At 37.8% G+C, this 9,357-nt stretch overlaps 1 pseudogene; it reads right to left on the bottom strand.

Moving 5' to 3' along the window:
* Nucleotides 1-6,674: 6,674 nt before the first annotated feature.
* Nucleotides 6,675-8,212, bottom strand: LOC141569569 (uncharacterized protein C3orf38-like; annotated as a pseudogene).
* Nucleotides 8,213-9,357: the final 1,145 nt, after the last annotated feature.

The following is a 9,357-nucleotide window of genomic DNA, read 5'->3' as shown; positions in this document are numbered from 1 at the left end:
ACTGACGTAGGTGGAGTAAGTGGCACTTTGGCCCTGCACATCACTTTGTTAACCAGTTTTCTTCAAGTGGCATTTTCTTTTCTTCCCAGGTAGCAAATTGGTAGCAGAGTGGCATCCAGAAATCATTTTAATTGCAGCAGCATTTCATGCAATTGTTGAAAAGTATTCTCTTTTGAAGGATTTTAAAAACACTTTTTTAATGGTAAATTACCTTCACAATATTCTCCTTTATGTAAACTGTAAAAAAACAACAAAAACTGAAGCATAGAGAGCAATAGTTTACCCAAGGTCTGCTGATTTTCTCAGTCAACATTTTTGTTGGATGTCTACTACGAGTTGACCCCTTTGCTGGAGGCAGTGAAGAGTTTCAAGGGAAATAAAAGATAAATTTCCTGGTCAGCTGTTTGATTTAGTAAGAGAAAAAAGAACCAAAGAAAATTACGCTATGTTGAAAACACGTATAGAGCCAATTGCAGATATTCCCATTAAGTGCTTAAGTGTTTAGACTGGTAAAAGCTAAATGAAAAAGTTTCGTTGAATAATTAGTATCGTTAGCTTTGGGAAGTTTTTTAATGAATAAGGCAGAAGACTTGACACTGCAAAGTGAGGGCGACATTCTGGGCAGATTAAGTGGCATCTTTAGTGATACAGAGGCCAAAAAGGATACAATTTACAAGGGGATTGGCCTGCAGGATTGCCAAATACTGTCAAGAGCTGGATAGTCCCAAATCAAGTAGAATAAGAGGCCCTTTGGTTAAAGGAAGTGTTACCAGGAAAATGACATTGAAACCTCGGCTTTTGTCTTGAAAGAAAGACTTCAATCAAGAGACAGAATTTTGTGCAGCATGAACAGCAGAAGTTCACTAGTAAAAGAGAGGACACTCCGAGACGTGGTGCGGGCTGACCCAAGAGAGGGAAGCAGCTTAGAACAGCAAGTTTATTAGAAAACGTGAGTACACTCCGAGACAGGGAGCAGGCTGACCCAAGTGAGGGAAGCAGCCTCGCCTTATATTGTGTGAAGGCTTTTATTTCTATGGGTAGAATAGCCTCCCCTTCTCTCTTATTTCTCTTTCTCTCCCTGTGGTGTCTGGTCCTCTGGCATTTAGCAATGCATTTCTTTGATTTAGGGGCATGTGTAAACATATCCCTTTGATTTAGGGGCATGTGTAAACATATCCCCTTGGTTTGGGGAGATGTGTAAACACATCCCAGTGGGATATGTGAAAACCTGCAATCCTGCTGGGCAACTGCAAGAGGTCTTGACCCAAGTAGAAGCTGCAGCAAGGGGTTTTCTAACCAGAGCTAAATTTCTCCTTCTCCTGCTCATTTCTATCTATCTACCCTATCAGAAGGATTTCTGGCAACAGGAACACCTGGAGTAATTTTAAGGGAAAAGATCAAAATGACACCAAGGTAAAGTCCTTACTGCAGGATGTGTCAAAACGTGGACAATAGAAGGGGAAGGAGAAATATAGAAGAGGAGACATCAGTAAGAATTCTTTGGTGACACTTTATGCACAGGGCAGCAGTGGAAATGGAGAAAGAAATCTTTAGAGAAGAGTCTTAGAATCACAGTCATAAAAGAAACTTTGGAGATTATTCAGTGCTCTCACTCTTCATCAAATTGTAACTATGGAAATGAAATACATATTTTTATGTACTCTTGTATTCATTAAGAGATATTTCTATGAAACAGATATAGAAACAGAAATATAAAATGTAATATATAGGTTGTGCTGATTATAGGTTGTGCTAATAGAACCATGTAGTGTCCAGAAATTTTACTGGGACATAATTCCCTTTGCCTCTGTTCAGTTCACTAAGCCCCTCTCTTTTGTCTCATCAGATACTCATAGATCATTTGACATTAAAAGCATTGGTCTGAAGTAAAAATCCTTAGATTTCCAACAAAACCAGGAATTCCCATAATAAAATATTTTAAAACTTATCATTACTATAGTATGATTTTATTTCTAAATTATTCATGCATTTATTAAGTCAAGTAATTCTCATAACATACCCTGTATTAATATTCCATTTGCACAAAAGTTAATTTATCAGTTATTATGATTTGACTTCTCCACAAAACTCAAAAGCATAATAAATACATATAAGAAAGTAATAAAATAGAAAACCTACTATAAGGAAAAGGAAAATCTAATTAAATTGTGGTAATGGTCTCTAAAGATGACCCACAATAAATCATATGTCTTGGTATTCCTGTGCTTTTATAGTCCACTTTCCTTGAATCAGTGCTGAATCAGAGAATTGCTTTGGACCAATAAAATGCAGTAGAACTGCCTAAGCTGTGAGGCTGAGTCAGAAAAAACCTTGTGACTACTGTAGGGGAGAAACAAACTTTCCTCTACCCCGAAGGTTTTTCTGGCTGGTCTAATAATCAAATAGACATGAGACAAGAGAAAATAACCAAACTTAATACATATATATGTATGGGAACCCCACATACATGAGCAAGTCAGAGATAGAAAGGAGACATGGGTATATATAAGACTTCCTGAGCTAGGGATGAGGTCAGGTGTCTTGGGGGCTTCAAAGGGTCATGGCGGGGTGATAGGAAGAGTAGAAACTTAGTTAATAGAAGTGTGTCCTGCCCTATAGATAGGTCAAAAAAGGTTACATCTGATAATCAAGGCCCCTAATTCAAGTTCTTCTTGGTAGTTAAGGTAAGGGCAGAAATTTCTCTTGAGGCTGTGGCTAAAGCTGCCTTTAGCTCAAAACAATCCCCATATCAGAGAGGCACATTTTAGGGTGACTTGTTCTGAATGCCCATCCACAATTTCTTTCCCACCCCATCCACAATTTCCTTCCTGAGATATTTGCTCTAGGTGAAGCCAGCAGTCATGTAAGTTCTGCTACCTTACAGCCACCAGGTAAGGAAGCCATGTTTCACAGTCAGAAGGTGCAGAGGGTGTGTGGGGGGGACAAGTGTATGGGGAGAGAGAGAGAGAGAGAGAGAGAGAGAGAGAAAGAGAGAGAGAGAGGGAGAGAAACATTTGTCCTGCCCAAAGTTCAGCTAGCCATTTCAGCTAAGTTGCAGATACGTCAGTAAAGAAGCCATCTTTGATATCTAGCCCAATTGAGCGTTTAGATGGCTCCAGCCCAGGAGTGACTGCAACTACATGAGATATCTTAAGTTAACCCACAGAATAGAAAAATAATTTTTAAGCCACTAAATTCTTGGGTGGTTTGTTTTGCAGCAATAGGTACCTGGAACATACACTAAACATAAGAGTAAACTTAGTTGTTTCAAATTTGTCTTGAGATTTCTAATATTTGAAGAAGAAAACAGAAGCGTAATCAATTATATAGTTATTAGAAATAATGGATCACCAAGTTCTTCATTATTAAAAGAAAATTTATCACTGCTAGAGAGAAAACAATATTCTAGTTCCCTTACTAATCTTTCCTACCATGGAACATTTCGGCATATTAGCAAAAATCTTGGGTAGTAGATGTGAGTAAAACAGAGCTACAGATTGTGAGTTTTGTTAAAAACTTATCTGGCAACAACACTATTTTATGTTTAAGAACTCTAGCAATAAATATTTATCAACAGTATTAATGCATGCTATTATCAATGAATGACAGCAATCCATCTTCTTTTCATGAAACGTGTAGTTGAGAACTAGGGCTTTAGATAAACTTCTCTAAGTTTCACTTTTCTATATCAAATTTTGATGGGAGCTGAATGGCAGAGAATTTGAGATTGTACTTCTTGATAGGTGCTTCTGTCTTTTGAAGGATTTTACAGCAGGTGTAGAGTTGGCATTCCATTATAAAAATTTAGATACCCAAATAACGTTATTACCTGGATGAAAAGCTCCCTGATTTCTGCATTGGAGTGGGCCACATATATTCAAAGGTAAAGCCAGTAACCAAGCTTAATATTTCAACATGTGTGAGATGGGTCAAATAAATTGATCAAGATCACATTATTAATATATGGCAGGATCATAGCACTGTAAAAGGTGTTCTAACTCCAGGATCAGACTCTCTTCTCAACCATTACAGCAGCATAGATATAGATATAAGATATATAACTAGAATATGTACACATGAATATAAACATGATTTGTATGCATATGATTTACATGCATATATGAGGTCCGACAGTTAAGTTCGCGAACTCATCCTAGAAAAAGTGCTACATACCTCACTGCTGAATATCTCTACAGTCACCTTCAAAGTACTCCCCTTGGGAGGCTATGTACTGATGCCAGTGCCTAGTCCACCCTTCAGAGCAATATGGAAACTCTTTTCCTGTAATGGCCATCAGAGCTGTCGTTGTATTACCCTCGATGTCCTGAATGTCATCAAAATGTCTTCCTTTCAATATTTCCTTTCTCTTTGGGTAAAGAAAGAAGTCATTGGGGGCCAGATCAGGTGAGTAGGGAGGGTGTTCCAATACACTTATTTGTTTACTGGCTAAAAACTCCCTCACAGACAGTGCCGTGTGAGCTGGTGCATTGTCGTGATGCAAGAGCCATGAATTGTTGGTGAAAAGTTCAGGTCGATTAACTTTATCACACAGGCTTTTCAGCCTTTCAAATAGTAAACCTGGTTAACTGTTTGTCTAGTTGATACAAATTCATATGAATAATCCCTCTGATATCAAAAAAGGTTAGCAACATCATTGCAATAATTTCACGAACCTAATTGTCAGAACTTATATGTATAGTACTAATCAGAATTTATTTGCCATTTCTCTTTTATTTAAAATTTTATTTTCTTCGAACAGAATTTTTCAAGATCTTAAAATTCCTTAGCCCCTTTAAACCAGTGATTTACTCTGTGGAATTTTTTGGAAGAAAATAATAAAAAAGATACACAAAGATTGTTATGTAAAGTGGTTCTTCACTATATAATCTATAACAGGTTTTTGTTGAAATTTAGAATTGAAACTTTAAATAAAAGAGAAATTACACACGCACACACACACACACACACACACACACACACACACACACACATATCGTGTTTCCCGAAAATAAGACCTAACCAGAAAATAAGCCCGAGCATGATTTTTTCAGGATGACATCCCCTGAGCATAAGCCCTAATGCATCTTTTGGAGCAAAAATTAATATAAGACTTGGTCTTATTTTTGGGGAAACACAATATATATATATCAAAAAATGTATACATGTTTTAAGAAGGGAAAAAATCTGTATTAAAATTGTAATACTCAATATATACTGGTGACAAAAGACGAATCCAAGTCACATTTGACTTCTGCAGTTACAAGAGGTGCTCAAAGTGGTTACCATCAGCGTCCAGACACTTCTGATTACAGCGAACTACTGCTTGAGCTACATCGACCAAAGTGTCCCCTTGTATACATTTTTTTTGGCAGTTCTGCTACATATATGCTAAAGCTTGTATAGGAAGACAAAAGATGTGCTGTACTTTCTTTCCCTGCCTAAGGGCAATGGGCCTAGAAAACTGGCTGCAAGTGGCTGTGTGTGTGTGTGTGTGTGTGTGTGTGTGTGTGAGAGAGAGAGAGAGAGAGAGAGAGAGAGAGAGAGAGAGAGAGAGAGAGTTTGGGATAGGAGCTGAGGGCCCTAGGCAATAGGATGAGGGAAACCTTGGTTAATATGACAAATTATTTTCCTACCACACTTGTTGAGGGAATCCTAGACCTCACTATTTACACAGTGAATAAGGAAGGCTATTTATTTATTTATTTATTTATTTATTTATTTATTTATTTATTTTTAGTTTTTAATTTTATCCTTTACTTAGGATATTTATCTGTTACATATTATAATGATTCTTCCAACTTAAAAAATGAAAAAGAAATTTTGGCTTTAAATGTAAACAATACACTGCTCTTATAGCAGTTTTTATTTCAGGGCATATCAATTTGTACTCCTCATAAGTGGCATGGCAATAAAAAAACAAAAAGGAAGAGATTTTTCCTCCTGCTTCCCAAATTCTTTTCAGTCACCCTAGATGACCACAAGAAGAGTTAAAGGTAAAAAGTTAACATGTACAATACATCATCACAATATTTCCCAGTTGAATTTTTTTTCAAAATAGCATTTTTGGAAAATAAAATTACAAATTAAATCCAGGATGAACAAGTAGCTGCTGGATGATGAGGAATTTAAACTTTAAAGCAACTATGTAAGTAAATAGGCAACTTAAACCTGTAACTCAAACCCAGTAAAACAAACTAGAGGTGAAAAATCCTAATAACTTTAATTTATGATGTGGGAATACATATATATATATATATATATATATATATATATATATATATATGTGTGTGTGTGTGTGTGTATATATATATATACACACACACCCATATATATATGTATGTGTATGTATATATATGTATAAAATATATGCCTACATTGTAAAGTGTGTGTGTGTGTGTGTGTGTGTGTTTCTTTTTGGCTACCGCATCCAAGATCAAGTAAGAAGAAAAACAGTAATTGAAACTTAGGAACTAAGCACACCTTTCAAAACAGTTCAACAAGGTTTCCTTTATATAGTGTTAGAATAAATGCTCTATAAAACTGCTAGCTGAAGCCTTAGATAAGAATAAGGTCTGCTTTTAGAACAGCACTTATCATTGGCCAAAATAGTTCAGAAAATGTTGCAGATTAAAAGATATTTAGCTTGGACTACAGTAGATAACTGAAAAATGTTTCTCAAATTTTAAAAAGGCAAAGTAAATTTTTCTCTACCTCCTAAATTATTGCACTTTTTGCATTACGAATGTCATCCAAGTTTTCTAAGAATTTTGAGTTTAAATATCTCTAAAATATGCATTTTGAAAACAATACTGTCATGAGATACATTTGCAAAATTATCCAGATTTAGATGAAAATGAGAACCTTGATAAGGGGAAACCTTGAACACTATTTCTCCTTCCCCATATGAAAAGTACACACATGAGCAGAATATTTAGAGTAAAATGAACATATTACCTGGTTTCTAAGGCACACTGTTTATAACATCTTAAGTGAGATTTATTTGATGAACTGCATTAAGCCTTCAGAGCATTTGCTACAACTCAAGTAGAAAGAGGCAAATATTCATGTAATATGCTGGTCTGTAGTCAAAAAAGATATTTCAACTAAAATATATCAATCCTCGCATCTGAAATCACTTAGACATTACTGATGTAGTATTTGAGAAAGTTTTTGTATAGACTCACATACAGTGCTCAACGCTTCAGAGGATTACTTAAACTCAGTTCTCTTGTTCAACAATGCCTCCTTTCCACTACATAAAGCTTGGTCCCAGATCTATTATCCATGGCCTGCCTTACATTACGTCATACTTTTGGTACCACTTAAAGTGATTATACTATAAAAGGCCTCCAGATCACTTTGTTCAAACGTAATAGCTGGTTTCATTAATGTTCCAGGAGCAAGAGAAGCCTCTCCAATAATTCTCAAGTTGATAAATTTGATTTCCCAAGTATTCTCCATGAAAGGGCAATGGATGAGTTCAAAAATTTGTGCAAAAATGCCCAAACAAGGGTTCCCTTGGTAGATAGTCCTGGCAACTGTGACCATAACCAGACCACGGGGGAGAAGAAGCACATTTCAGTCCACAGGAATCTAGGTTGGGACTAAGAAAAAGATTGTCTTCTTTCACTAGTGACAGCAAAGTAAGGCTCGCAAGTTCTGCCCAAGTTCTGTCACATTTTGTTCCGATGTGTTGTAATAAAACCTAAGCTTGACATCATGCCAGAAGTGCTGTGGCCCCCATTCATCTTGAAGTGGTCCAAGAAAAGGATTCAGAGAATTAAGAAGTTCAAAGAACCAGTGACAGAATTCTTCTCCTCATTGACGAAACTCAACTTTTTCGGCTTTTTTAATCTTCTTTTCCCTGCTGTTGAAAGAGTCTAATGTCCTCAGAGGTCTTAACTGACTCTGGTGTTTCCTTCAATTTCAATTGTAATTGCTTTTCCCTGTAATCCTTTGCATACTAAATATGATTGTGTTTTTCAGTAGCTGGAGGTCTGATAACCTCCAGTGATGCCAAGTACTTAAGTAGGACATGACAGTGGACTTTTTTATGCCTCAGAAGTTCTTCTACACTTTGTGCGCTTATATTGCACTAATGGCAGTCATCAGACTGCACCAGGCAGTAAGTGGTGATAGTGCAGCATAGGGCTGTGACCGCATCATTGTCCAGGAGGCCCAGCAGGTTACAACAACCCTCTCTCCCTGACATCTCTACCCCCAGGAAAGGAGGAGGGGCAATGCCAATAGTGTTTCTCGTTTAGGTCCACCAGACTGGCACCTTGGCCAAGGAAGGCTTTGTAAAACTCAAACTCCTCTTTGGGGATTTTGAAAGGGGGAAGTTATAACTATTTTGAGATACCTCTGTGTCTCAACAGCTATGTTTTAAACATTTAAGCAGGAGTGTATTTCCTAGGGATCAGTCCTTACAATTAGATATATTTCTATCTGTCACTGCCTTTTAGAGTTTCCCCACCCCCCACCACAGGGTTAGGGAAAATGTCGGAATACACATGAACAAACCTATAGATGCTACAGGAGTTCCTGGCTTTTTCACAATGCCTGGGGGCCTACGGTATCAATGCAGCCTCACCCCCACGTCACCCCCAGTCTGGTATTAGCACCCATCTCGATTGCACCTCTACATTCTGTATGGCTCAGGTTGGATGGCAGAGGATTGGAGATGGGGGTGGGAAGCATCATTTCTGTAGGTACAGTGACATTGATGTAGGTGATGTTAGATCTGCCGGCAGTTTCTGAATGCGGGCCGGGATCTTGTCTCATGAAGCGGGAGAATGGAAACACGGACCAGGCAGAGGCAAAAAGCTTTAAAAAGAGGATAGTTTATTAGAAGCAGGAGAAGAGGTTGCAGCTCCTGAGCGGGACGGGGTCCTGAATGGGGAGGGCCCCATGACTGAGGCAAAAGCTCTTTTATACTTTCCCTTGTCTGCTTGGGGAAGGGGAGCTGTTTGAAGAAGGGAACTTGTTTGAAGAAGGGAACTGGCGCCTTCTAATGAAATTCGCCTGCCAGGTTTGTTCTGCTCGCCCATCCTGAAGGAATTAGCAAAGTAACCCACTCTTATCTATCAGATCTGCTCCGTTTGTCAGGCCAACATGAATTTTATGATTAACCTCAAAGCCTTGTTACATTATGTCCTGGAGCAAAGGAGTGATTTCAAAATCTGAATTTTTAGGATATGACTGTCTTTGTTTATTCTACCAGGGACCTCTCTGTCTACCTAGGGACATGCTAATGCTCCTGTATCAACATGACATGCAGATGGCAGTAGCAGAGGCATGACAATGAAATTTCTAGTTTATAGCTGTCTACCTGGTTCCTCTGAGTTCTGAACTGCT

Source organism: Rhinolophus sinicus, chromosome X (genome assembly GCF_036562045.2).
Source record: "Rhinolophus sinicus isolate RSC01 chromosome X, ASM3656204v1, whole genome shotgun sequence".
In the NCBI taxonomy this organism is placed as follows: Eukaryota; Metazoa; Chordata; class Mammalia; order Chiroptera; family Rhinolophidae; genus Rhinolophus; species Rhinolophus sinicus.
The sequence above is the reverse complement of the archived record's forward strand: the minus strand, read 5'-3'. Positions and strand labels throughout refer to the sequence as shown.